Source organism: Arachis stenosperma, chromosome 1 (genome assembly GCF_014773155.1).
Source record: "Arachis stenosperma cultivar V10309 chromosome 1, arast.V10309.gnm1.PFL2, whole genome shotgun sequence".
NCBI classification, from domain to species: Eukaryota; Viridiplantae; Streptophyta; class Magnoliopsida; order Fabales; family Fabaceae; genus Arachis; species Arachis stenosperma.
Window position 1 is genome coordinate 29,639,869 of NC_080377.1, and position 13,956 is coordinate 29,653,824.

The 13,956-nt window shown below is 37.9% G+C and overlaps 1 non-coding gene across 1 annotated transcript; it reads left to right on the forward strand.

The window, feature by feature from the left end:
* Window positions 1-329: 329 nt before the first annotated feature.
* LOC130953463 (small nucleolar RNA R71) lies at window positions 330-437 on the forward strand. Its single transcript, XR_009075637.1, has one exon. It is a non-coding gene; the product is annotated as a small nucleolar RNA R71 (small nucleolar RNA).
* Window positions 438-13,956: the final 13,519 nt, after the last annotated feature.

A 13,956-nucleotide genomic window follows, 5' to 3' on the forward strand; every position in this document is an offset into this window, starting at 1 on the left:
ACCAACTGCTGGCTGTGCTGTGGTGGAGAAGGTTGAACTTGCTGAGGCTATTTTTGATTCAGTTGCATCTGCTTCAGCAAGTTAGTCATTTCACATAAGCTCTGAGCTATAGTAGTAGTCTCTTTACTAGTGGATACCTTTGCAATAGCTCTTGACCGACTTTGTCTCTGCCTATGATTCCTTGTAGAGTCAGCTAAGTCACTGATCAATTGCCATGCTTCTTCCGTAGTCTTGTACTTTTTCATAGAACCATTGCTAGCACCTTCCAATATGGTCCTATCTTGAGATTTCAAACCCTGTGTAAAGTAGCCGAGCAACACTATTTTGTCAATCATATGATGGGGGCATGCGTCTCGAAAATTATTGAAGCATTCCAAGTATTCATAGAGGGTCTCAGATTCATCCTGAACGATCATAGACATGTCCTTCCTCAGCTTATCCGCAACTTCAGCTGGAAAGAATTTATCCAGAAACTCTCTCCTAAGTGTATCCCAGTTGGAAACAGTTGCTCCGGGTTGAGTGTAGTACCATTCTCTTGCCTTTCCCTCCAGAAAAAATGAGAAGGCTTTCAACAGAATGGAGATTTCATCAGTGCCATTATGCTTAACAGTAGAACAAGCAATCTGGAAATCCCTAAGATGCTTGATAGGCTCTTGAGCAGGTAAGCCATAAAACTTGAGCATCAAGTTGAGTAGTGAAGACTTTATTTCAAAATCTACAGCTACTGCTAGGTGGTGTGCCTGGAATGGTTGGAGCGTAAAATCAGGGGCTCCTTCCTCCTGGATAGTGACTCTCCTAGGCGCTGCCATGTCACCTGCACGTAAATGAACTCGATCAGTAGAGAGGGAGCTTGTTTCTTCCTTAGATGACAGTTCAGGTTCGTCCTCAAAGAGGAGTCGCCGACGCCGAGCTTGTCTTATACGTGAAAGAGTTCTTTCAATTTCAGGGTCAAATACTGGCAAGCTTGGATCAGGAAGTGAACGCGTCATTTAACGAAAGAAACGTACAGCTCATAGTGATAGAATAAAAAGAAAAATTACAATAAAAATAAATACCAATCAATAAATTAGCACACTGTTGTAACTCCCCGGCAACGGCGCCAAAAATCGATGCGGGCAGAAATTGGCGAATTAAAAATTATTAAAATATATACGTTGCAAGTATAGTTCTTAACTCGCCAGAAATCCACTTATCAATTTAGAAAGGTGTCACAGAAATTTAAAATTAAAATACTGAGAGTATGAATCCCAGGTCGTCTCCCAACGAGTTGCAGAAAAGTGTGTTATTTTATTAATCAGATGTTTTCAAAAAGGTTTGAGTTGAGTAAACAGGAAATTAAATTGGAGAATTTGAATAATGTAAATAAAAGCCTTGACTGGGAGTTGATTAGTTGGAAGCCCTATTATTGTTGGATTACTCTCTAGATTAATTGATAATTAAAGGTTATCCTGTTTAGTTATCTCTTACTAGGTAAGAGAAAGTCAAACAAGTTTGAATGCTACGTCCGTTCACAAGTTGCAACCCACTTAATTAAAAGGGATTGGTGTTAGTGACTAGAGGGCAATCCAACAATAAACCCAATTACAATCTTTCTTTTAAGCTTTCCAACTTAAGGGTTCCTTTCAATCAACTCCCCATCAAGTTAGGAAACTACTCGCTCATTGTGAATGTAAGATTCATAACATATGAAAAGGAATTAAAGAAAGACATTGTAAATAAAAATCAAAATAATCAATAAAAAATAAAAGTAATCCTTGTATTAAATAATCCTAAAAATATTCCAATGGTAAAATTAAATAAAGCAAAGGACATGGAAGAGTAAAGCCAAGTAATGAAAACGAACTAGAATGACGAAGTCTTGATGACGTAATAACTTTTCTCAGTATCCCAATACAAAAAGTGGTAGAAAAATAAAATCCTAAGAACTATGAATGTGTAGAGAGAAAAACCTAGAAGAGGAGTAAAAACTAGATCTAAAACTAAAACTATGTAGAATGAATGTTGTCCCTGGTTTCTCAATGTTCTCTGGCTCTAGTCTGCTGTTCTGGGCCAAAAACTGGGTCAAAATAAGGTCCAAAATCGCCCCCAGTGAATTTTGCAGAATATGCAGATTGCGCACGTCACGCGATCGCATCATCCATGCGGACACGTCATTCGCGTTTTTCCCTGCCACGCGTTCGCGTCGTCCACGCTTTCGCGTCACTTGTGCTTTTCCAATCCGCGCGGTCGCGTGAGCCATGCGGCCGCGTCACTGCGATTTCTCCTCTTTCGCGTGAACGCGTGAGCCATGCGGCCGCGTCACTTCTCGCTGGTTATCTCCTCAATTTCTCGTGTTCCTTTCATTTTTGCTAGCTTCCTTTCCAATCTCCAACTCATTCATGCCCTATAAAGCCTGAAACACTTAACACATAGATTACGGCATCGAATGGAATAAAGGAGAATTAAAATGCATAATTAAAAGTCTCTAGCAAGCGGTTTTCAATCATGTAATAATTTCAGGAAGGAAATATAAATGCGTGCTAAATTAATGAATAAGTGGGTAAGGATCATGATAAAACCACACAATTAAACACAATATAAACCATAAAATAGTGGTTTATCAACGACCCAATGCACTTGCTGGTTAGTTGTGCGAAGTTGTGAAAAAGAGTTTAGATTACAATTGTGCGTACCAAGTTGTTGGCGCCATTGAGATCACAATTTCGTGCACCAATTGGCCTACCAGAGGCTTTATGTGAATAGATTAGAGGTGAAAATACGGTCCCATAAAGCATCGCGTGCTTTTACCTAACTCCAAAGGCGAGGATTTGTGAGCAGATTATTGCCGATTACATCTTGCCGAGCACGCATGCTACTCACATTTGGGTCTGTGTGGCAGTACTGCTTTGGGCCATTCTGAAGGGTAAGAGGATCTCTGTTCTTCTCCTCATCAGAGATTCGATGTGGAAGGTGAACCAATAGCAGAAGTACAACATCCTCTTCCCATTGATGATCACCCACATGGCCACTTTATCTGGGGTGGAGAGGCGTCCGACAGACTAGACGTCTGTCTATATCAGTACCCAGCTATTCCTGCCATACGGGGAATATGATGGGCCATCACAGAAGAAGAGGAAGACCATAGAGCCACTATCATCATCAGAGCATACAGCACCTCCAGCACCTCCAGCAGCTGCACCTAGACCTCGGACACCTTATGAGCTGGGTCAGGACATTCTTCAAGCCATCCACCATTATGAGCGCCGCATGCGCCGCTTTCAGTGTATTGTGGCAAAATTTGAGGGTAGAGACCCTGGACCACCTCCTCTGGATACACCAGAACCTGAGCCTGAGCCTGAGACTGAGCCTACAGTAGAAGGGCAGACAGAAGAGCCAACAATTGAGAGAGCTGAGAAGAGCATGCAGGTAGCGGCTGACAGAGCTGAGGAGATAGCTGAGCAGCTAGTAGTTGAGAGAACTGAGGAGAGTGTAGAGGTTGCAGCAGAGGTAGCTGACCAGGCCGTTCAGGAGCCGGCAGCTGAGACCACCACAGAGTCGACCCGTGCAATCATTGTGTATCAGCGACTTCAGCATCCACCACCGCCAGACTGTGGAGATTCTCAGAGTTAGCCACTCCCAATCCAATTTTTGGCACGGAGGACCGTGCACCATTTAAGTATGGGAGAGGATCTACGATTTTTTTTTGTGTAAAAATTCTCTCCTGAACACTCTTCATTTAGTTTATTACAATTTTTATTATGCTTTTGTAGATATTTACAATACTTTATCTTATGCCACATATTAGTATATTAGTTTGATTCTAGCTTATTCTTAGTATTACATTTCCATTTTAATTTATATATGTTGAGCGTTGTTTTACTTGATATATAGTATAAATTTTGGTTGTGAATGGATGATGTGAATAGCATATGCCTAGTTCAATTTTGCTCCTAATTGTTCATGTTTGTTTTTGGATGTTGAAAATCAGAAAGAGAACTAGGAATTTTGATAATCTTGCATCCATCACAACATCATACATTCATATAGGGAATAATTTTGGTGAAAAACAACAAATATTTCCAAGAATTTTGTTTTTAGGGTGTTTTATTGAATTGATTTGGAAAATTATTTTTAAACTTACTTGAATGGAATTTTTATGGAATATAGAATAGAGATAAAACAAAATACTTTGTGAGTTTTTGAGCTTTAATGAGTGATTACACATTTTAACCACTAATTTTATTCATTGTGTGTTATATCTTTTCTATGATTGTGATCTTGGTTTTGCTTGATTCTTTATTTCCAATAGTTGATGTTTGAATGCATTGAGCATGACTAAGTTCATCTTTGATAAAAGCTTACTTAACCCATATAGCCTTACCATTGCATCTACCATTGTTAACCCCTTTGAGCTTTATTTACCCCATTATTTTTTATATTAGCACATTACAACCTTAAGGGAAAAACCATGATTTACCTTGGATTGTATCCTTGATTAGCTTAGGTTGAGAAGTGTGTATTATTTAAGTGTGGGAGAAATTTAGGAAAACATTAGTAGTGAATGAAAACATTTGCTTTGGGTATTTCATTGAAAATTTTGAAAAATGGGTGCATTCATGTATGAACTACTAAACCATATGTATTTATCTTGATTGAAAAAAAAATCATCAAAAGGGGATAAAGTTACCCCAAAGAGAAAAGAAATGAATAAAGAATGCATATGTGATGTGAATGAAAAAGCATACATGAATGTTTGTGAAAAAAAAAGCGAGAATGGGAAGGTTAGGATTGCATATTTTTGTTATTGGATTGATGTAGGTTGAGCTGGATGCTTCAACTGATCAAGGATTCAATTTAGTCCACTTAGCAATATCTATTCCACCTTAACCCTAGCCCCATTACAACCCTAAGAAGTCCTCATGATAATTGCATTCATGTATCACTTGGTTGTTGATTGTTAGATGAAAAGCAAATCCTTGAAAGCATGAGTAGGAGGAGACTTGAGTGATTAAACCCTAAACACCGAGTGATTAGAGTGTATACACACCAAGTGAGGGTTCAATTACTCAATTCTATGTTTCCATACTTCTTATCACGCATTCTTGCAAGTTGCTTCATTTTGATGAGTTGAATCAATTCTTTAAATTTTGATTGCATTGGATTATTTCCTTGCTTAGCCTTATATGTCTATACTCTTGCTTGGAAATGTGATTGTTTGCTTTCACCAATTTCATAAGAAACTATAGTATAGATAGATATATAGGTATAGATAGTATATAGTATACTTGCAAACATGTAGATATTTGCATTTAATAAGTTAGTTTACCCCTTTGATCATCCTCCTTGTTTGGTTTAGCATGAGGACATGCTATTGTTTAAGTGTGGGGGAATTGATGAGTCCATATTTGATGATAATTTTTTGCTTGATTTGAGTGGATTTTGTCACATAAACTCACACTTAACCACCAAAATAGCATACTTTGGTGTTATCTCCCTAAATTAGACTTAAATGTGAAAAAATGCATTTTTGTGCATAAATTAGTGATTTTAATTCCACTTTTATGCCAATCAATGCCGTGATATATTTTGTGAGTGATTTCAGGTCATTTAGGCAAGATTTGGCTAGGCAAAAGTGGAAGAAAGCATGTACAAGGGAGAACACATGAAGAAACAAGAAAAAGCACACACAGTCAAGTGTGCGTGCGCACAACCCCCTGTGCGTACGCACAGGTGAACATTTAGCAAAGTGTGCGTATGCACACATCTGTGTGTATGCACAGGTTCCTACATGTCGTTTCATTAATGAAACACGTGATCCACGATTTTTGGTGGCTTTTGGCCCAATTTTAGAAGGCTAGATGCTGAATTGAAGTGCTATATGAAGGGAGTATCAACACATATGAAGGCTTACATTAGATTTTAGTTTTATTTTTTCATTAGGGTAGAAGGCATCCTTAAGAGTAGGGTAGTGTAGATAGCAATTTTTCTCCTAGGGTTTTGATTGTTGCATTTTATAGCAAGTTTGGTCTTGAATTTTTGCTTCCTTAATTGTAAGTGCTCTTAATTTTCTCTTCAATTGCATCATCCTTACTTTCATTTCCTTTTGGTTCAAGCTCTTTGTTCATATTTACAATTTTAAGTTCTTGAAATTTTGATTGATGCATTTAATATTTTATGCTTTCTTTATGTTTGTTTGGATGTTTATTGTTGATAATTGTGAATAGTTGGTTGTAGTTTTCAATTTCCTTTGCAATTTTACTTGTTTGGGTTTTATGCCCACAAGGCATTTGTGAAAATGCCAACTTTAGATTTTGAGTAGATTCTCATACCTTGGCTTGAGATTTGAGTTTCTAGGATACTAGGGTCATGATGTCCAACATTTAGTGGTAATTCTTGAGTAATTAGTTGACTATTGTTTCTATTGAAGCTAGCCTTTTACCAATTAATTTGGTAAGTTAGCTAGGACTTATAGATCAAGGTCAATTATGCTTGCTTGACCTACTCCTCGATGCTAGGCGTTAACTAAGCGAGATTGACTCATCATATTTATCGTAGTTATAGTCATGGCAATGATAGGATTCCTTGAATTTTCACTCCCAAATCAAGGCTCTTTATTACATATCTTGCATTTTCACTAGTTGGCATCTTCTTTGTTTTTTTTATTACATTAAATTTCCTTTTTGATCATTTCTCAGTTCTTTTATTCCTTAGTTCTTTTAATCTTTCATTTCTTGATTTCAAAACCCCTTTTTGCCCTAACAACCGAAAGTGTAACACTTCAATTGCATTCCAAGGGAGAACGACCCGAGGTTGAATGACTCTCAGTTTATATATTTTGTATTTGAAAGATTAAACTTTGATTCGAGCATTACTTGTTGGCTTGGAACTATACTTGCAACAGAACTATATTTTTGTGAAAATTCTAAGCAGACAGTTTCGCTCTTTCAGGCGAGCTGGCCGAATTGCCATCCCTAGCCATAACATCTTCCAAAGTAAAATGAAAAAAATTATGAAGGAAAATTAATAAATACAAAAATTACATATGAGTTAGATAAGCTTTTGTGAAGTAAAGAAAACTTTCATTTTAGAATGCAATATAAAATTTGTAATTCTTGTTGTATGCATTAATTAATTTGTTGGAAATTGTTATGATTATCTATTTTGGTGAATGACAAACATATATGATGCATAACAAACATAATTTATATATAACAAAATTATTTGATGAATGACAAAAATATATTTCATGTATTAAAAGTGTTAGTTGGAAGAATTTCCAATATTCTCAAAAGAAAAGTGGATTCTAATAAAAAGAATAACATTAAAAATTCAAGGCTTTTGTTCATTATAGAATTCAAAATGCAAGCAATGAAAGCAACAAGATCAAATTCCAAAAATTTAGTAACATTGATTTCAAAGGTTCTTCTTATTATAGTGGTTTATCAAGCACATAATGAAGTTTGGTATATAGTGAAAAATGTTTGACACCTTGGTCAAGAGCACTATACGTAAGTAAAATAGTTATACCAAAGTAGGATAAAATCAAAGTTTGCATTCACTCCTCCTTAAACTCTTTAAATTTATATTTTAAAGAAGAGGTGTAGAAAACACAATTCCTTATAAGTTCTCAAAGTATTCTTGCGAATGTTTAGAAAGTATTTAGAAATCTATTTGCACATTTAATTTATCTCTATTCATGCTCGAACTGCTACTGTAAATATTAGTACGTGGTTTAAATGGTTGAAGTTTGCTTATAACTGATGCCAAGGCATCTTAGGCTAATTTCACTAGCCTTTTTCAATTGTTTTCGTTAGGTTTCATGCATTTCTTAGGCAATAAGTAAGTACTTGGATGAGAAATTTATTCTTGTCTTGATTCGATCAAACATTGTTAATTTTGTGTATTTTCATGAGATTTATGCAAAGAATTGGTTGATGCTATGAATGATGCATTATCTTGTGAATTATAGCAAACTTTGATGCAAATGTTTGGTTCATGATAGGTGGAAAGGAAGCTTAGAAAAGGGAAGGCAAAGAAGCAACAAGAAGGCTGATAAACCACTATTTTATGATTTACAATGTGTTTAATTGTGTGGTTTTATCATGATCTTTACCCACTTATTCATGTATTTAGCATGTATTTATATTTCCTTCCTAAAATTATTACATGATTGAAAACATACTTCTTTGGTCTTAATTTAGCTAATCTTAATTCTCTCTTATTACTATTCGATGCCTTGATCTGTGTGTTAAGTGTTTCAGGCTTCATAGGGCAGGAGTGGATTAGAGGATGAAGAGGAAGTGTGCAAAAATGGAAGGAACACAAGGAATCGAGGAGGTGACCAGGGAGAAGTCACGCGGTCGCATGGTTCACGCGACCGCGTGAAATGGAAGAAATCTGAGTGACGCGGTCGCGTGGACGACGCGGACGCGTAACATGCGCGATCTGCAGAATTACAAAAGTCGCTGGCAGAGATTCTGGGCCGCATTTCAACCTAGTTTTTGGCCCAGAAACACAGATTAAAGTCAGGGAACTTGCAGAGACTCAGGATGCTTTTTAGAATTCACTTTTCATGTTTTAGATGTAGTTTTAGAGAGAGAGGTTCTCTCCTCTCTCTCTCTCTTAGGATTAGGATTTAGGACTTCTCTTAGTTTTTGAGAGTGACTCTCGATCCCAGGTTTAATATTCCTTTTACTTTATATTTCTTCTGCATTTGGAATACTCTAATGCTTTTACTTGTATCTGATTTATGTTGCCCATTTGGCTTGTGAACCTTTCATGTTATGATTTTCTTTGAATTAATATTATTTGAGGTATTTTAGTTATTATTGCTTTCTTTTATTTACATGATTATTGCTTCCCATCTGAAGATATTGTTATTCCAGTAGAATTAATTTCCTTCCTTTTGGTCTTGGTTAAGAAATCAGTAACTCATGAGTTATCTTAGCTCAACATAATTGATAACTGTTATCTTTGCTAATTGAACTGAACTTCAATAATCCCGACCTTTTCTTAGGAAATAAATAGGATTCGAAGGTCAATTAATTAGTCCCTTGACTTTCCTTTGCTTTAGCAAAGGTTGACTAAGTGGAATTAAGATTCAACTTTCATTATTATTGATAAGAATAACTAAGTTTGAATTTCCAATTTCTCGTACCTTGCCAAAGGATTTGTTTTACAGTATTTATTTATTTTAATTGTCATTTAAATTATTTGCCATATTTATTCCTCATTCTCAAAACCCCGAATTCACAATTTTCATAGCCAATAATAAGAACATACCTCCCTGCAATTCCTTGAGAAGACGACCCGAGGTTTAATACTCGGTTATCAATTTTAAAGGGGTTTGTTACTTGTGACAACCAAAACGTTTGTACGAAGGGATTTCTGTCGGTTTAGAGACTATATCTACAACGCGACTGCTTTTATAAACTTCTTTACTGGCAAAAATCCTAACGTCAAAATGGCGCCGTTGCCGGGTGGTGGACGAAATTGTGATCCATGTTCTTTATGTTTGTATGAAATCATTATTATGGCACCAGTTGAATTCACAACTCCGTTCAACTAACCAGCAAGTGTACTGGGTCGTCCAAGTAATAAACCTTACGTGAGTAAGGGTCGATCCCACAGAGATTGTTGGTATGAAGCAAGCTATGGTCACCTTGTGAATCTCAGTTAGGCAGATTAAATTGGTTTATGGTTTCGAAAATAGAAATAAGAAAATAGAAATAATAAAAGGGATAGAATACTTATGCAGATTCATTGGTGGGAATTTCAGATAAGTGCATGGAGATACTGTATGGCTCAAGAACGCCTACTTTCCTATTGCTTCAACTCAATTCTTCTTACTCTTTTCCATGGCAAGCTGTGTATAGGGGTTCACCGTTCAACGATGGCTACTTTGAATCCTCTCGGGAAAATGGTCCTCTGCGGCTGTCACTCGCATGGCTAATCGTCTGGAGGCATCACCTGGCCGAAGGCTACATCCCATCCTCGCAGTGAAAACTACGCTCACGCGCTCTGTCACAGCATGGCTAATCACTGGTTAGTTCCCGCTCCTGCTGGAATAGAATCCCTTGATTCTTTTGCGTCTGTCACTAACGCCCAGCACTTGCAAGTCTGAAGCACGTCACAGTCATTCATTACCGGAATCCTACTCGGAATACCACAGACAAGGTTAGACTTTCCGGATTCCCAGGATCCTACTCGGAATACCACAGACAAGGTGAGACTTTCCGGATCCTCATGAATGCCGCCATCTATCTAGCTTATACCACGAAGATTCTGTTGGGGAATCTAAGAGATACACATTCAAGCTCGGTTGCATGTAGAACGAAGGTGGTTGTCAATCACGCGCGTTCATAGGTGAGAATGATGATGAGCGTCACATAATCATCACATTCATCATGTTCTTGGGTGCGAATGAATATCTTGGAATAAGAATAAGAGAGATTTGAATGAAAAGTAATAGTAATTGTATTGAAACTTGAGGTACAGCAGAGCTCCACACCCTTAATCTATGGTGTGCAGAAACTCCACCGTTGAAAATACATAAGTAAAAGGGTCAGGCATGGCTGAATGGCCAGCCCCCATGTGGTCACAAGACCGAATGATCAAAGATATCTAATACAATAGTTAAATGTTCTATTTATAATAAACTAGCTCCTAGGGTTTACATGAGTAAGTAATTGATGCATAAATCCACTTCCGGGGCCCACTTGGTGTATGCTTGGGCTGAGCTTGATCAATCAACGAGCTGAGGCTTCTCTTGGAGTTGAACTCCGAGTTATGACGTGTTTTGGGCGTTCAACTCCGGATCATGACATTTTTCTGGCGTTTAACTCCAGACAGCAGCATGTACTTGGCGTTCAACGCCAAGTTACGTCGTCAATTTCCGAATAAAGTATGGACTATTATATATTTCTGGAAAGCCCTGGATGTCTACTTTCCAACGCCGTTGAGAGCCGCCATTTGGAGTTCTGTAGCTCCCGAAAATCCATTTTGAGTGCAGGGAGGTCAGATTCCAACAGCATCAGCAGTCCTTTTGTCAGCCTTTTTCAGAGTTTTGCTCAAGTCCCTCATTTTCAGCCAGAAATTACCTGAAATCATAGAAAAACACACAAACTCATAGTAAAGTCCAGAAATATGAATTTAACATAAAAACTAATGAAAAACATCCCTAAAAGTAGCTTGAACTTACTAAAAACTACCTAAAAACAATGCCAAAAAGCGTATAAATTATCCGCTCATCACAACACCAAACTTAAATTGTTGCTTGTCCCCAAGCAACTGAAAATCAAATAGGATAAAAAGAAGAGAATATACTATAAATTCCAGAATATCAATGAATATTAATTATAATTAGATGAGCGGGACTTGTAGCTTTTTGCTTCTGAACAGTTTTGGCATCTCACTTTTTCCTTTGAAGTTTAGAATGATTGGCTTCTCTAGGAACTTAGAATTTCGGATAGTGTTATTGACTTTCCTAGTTAAGCATGTTGATCTTGAACACAGCTACTTATGAGTCTTGGCCGTGGCCCTAAGCACTTTTTTTTATTACCACCAGATACATAAATACCACCAGACATAATGCTACAGACACATGACTGGGTGAACCTTTTTAGATTGTGACTCAGCTTTGCTAGAGTCCCCAGTTAGTGGTGTCCAGAGCTCTTAAGCACACTCTTTTTGCTTTGGATCACGACTTTAACCACTTAGTCTCAAGCTTTTCACTTGGACCTTCATGACACAAGCACATGGTTAGGGACAGCTTGATTTAGCCGCTTAGGCCTGGATTTAATTTCCTTGGGCCCTCCTATCCATTGATGCTCAAAGCCTTGGATCCTTTTTACCCTTGCCTTTTGGTTTTAAGGGCTATTGGCTTTTTCTACTGCTCCTTCTTTTTCTTTCTATTTTTTTTTCTTTTTTTTTTTCGCAAGCTTTGTTCACTGCTTTTTCATGCTTCAAGAATCAATTTCATGATTTTTCAGATCCTCAATAACATTTCTCTTTGTTCATCATTCTTTCAAGAGCCAACAGTTTTAACATTCATAAACAACAAGATCAAAAGACATATGCACTGTTCAAGCATTCATTCAGAAAACAAAAGTATTGTCACCACATCAATATAATTAAATTAAATTCAAGGATAATTTCGAAATTCATGTACTTCTTGTTCTTTTGAATTAAAACATTTTTCATTTAAGAGGGGTGAAGGATTAATGGATTTTATTCATAGCTTTAAGGCATGGTTACATACTAATGATCATGAAATAAAGACATAAAACATAGATAAACACAGCATAAAAACCGAAAAGCAGAAAGAAATAAAGAACAAGGAATGAATCCACCTGAGTGAGGGTGGCGCCTTCTTGAAGGTCCAATGGTGCTCTTTGAGCTCCTCTATGTCTCTTCCTTGCTTCTGTTGAATGATTCCTAGAAATTTTGGTGTTTCTACCCTTAGTTGCTTCCAATATTTGTGTGGAGGACAACTTATCCCCTGAGGTATCTCAGGGATCTCTTGATTTGCAGCCACATGTTCTACCACTGAGCTATGACGGCTTTATATGAGTCTTTCCATCTCCCAAGACTCAGAGGTGGAAGCTTTGTCTTCCCTTTGAGGTTTCTCTGGCCTTAGGTGCCATTAATGGTAATGGAAAAGCAAAAAAAAGCTATGCTTTTATCACACCAAACTTAAAATATTGCTCGCCCTTGAGCAAGAGAAGAAAGAAGAGAAGAAGAAGAAGAAGAGGAAAATGGAGGAGAGTGAAGGGAGATGGATTCGGCTACATGGGTGGGATTGGGTGGGAAAGAGAAGTTGAATTGTAAAGGTAGGTGGGGTGTATGGGGAAGAGTGGGTAGATGTAGGTGGTGAAGGAAAAACAGAAGGGATGACCATGAATGGAGAGAGAGAGCGAGGTAGGTGGGGATCCTGTGAGGTCCACAGATCCTGAGGTGTCAAGGAATTCCATCCCTGCACCAAATAGGCATGTAAAATGCCTTCGTGCACCATTCTGGCGTTCAAACGCCCATTGGTGCACATTCTGGGCGTTCAACGCCCATGTAAAGCATGTTTCTGGCGTTGAACGCCAGTTTCATGCTTGTTACTGGCGTTCAGCGCCAGTTTTTCCTCACTGGGCACATTCCTGGCGTTCAGCGCCAGAATGTTGCTTGTTTCTGGCGTTCAGCGCCAGAATGATGCTCTATTCTGGCGTTGAACGCCAGCCAGATGCATCTTACTGGCGTTGAACGCCAGCCTGTGCGTCCTCCAGGGTGTGAATTTTTTCTTCTGCTGTTTTTGATTTTGTTTTTAATTTTTATGATTTTTTTCGTGACTCCTCATGATCATGTACCTAATAAAACACAAAATAACAATAAAATAAAAAATAGATAAATAAAATTGGGTTGCCTCCCAACAAGCGCTTCTTTAATGTCAATAGCTTGACAATGGCTCTCATGGAGCCACAAGATGATCAGGTCAATGTTGTATAGTTGCCAACACCAAACTTAGAGTTTGGATATGGGGTCTTAGCACCAAACTTAGAGTTTGGTTATGGCCTTACAACACCAAACTTAGAGTTTGACTGTGTGGGCTCTTCTTGACTCTGAACTGAGAGAAGCTCTTCATGCTTGCTCTCTTCTGTCACAGAGGGATGGCCATGTGCCTTAAACACAAGGTAGTCCCCATTCAATTGAAGGACTAATTCACCTCTGTTGACATCTATCACAGCTCCTGCTGTGGCTAGGAAAGGTCTTCCAAGGATGATGCAATCATCCTCTTCCTTCCTAGTGTCTAAGATTATGAAATCAGCAGGGATGTAAAGGCCTTCAACCTTTACTAGTACGTCCTCTACTAATCCATAAGCTTGTCTTAATGACTTGTCTGCCAGTTGTAATGAGAACAAGGCAGGTTGTACCTCAATGATCCCCAGCTTCTCCATTACAGAGAGTGGCATAAGATTTATCCCTGATCCCAGA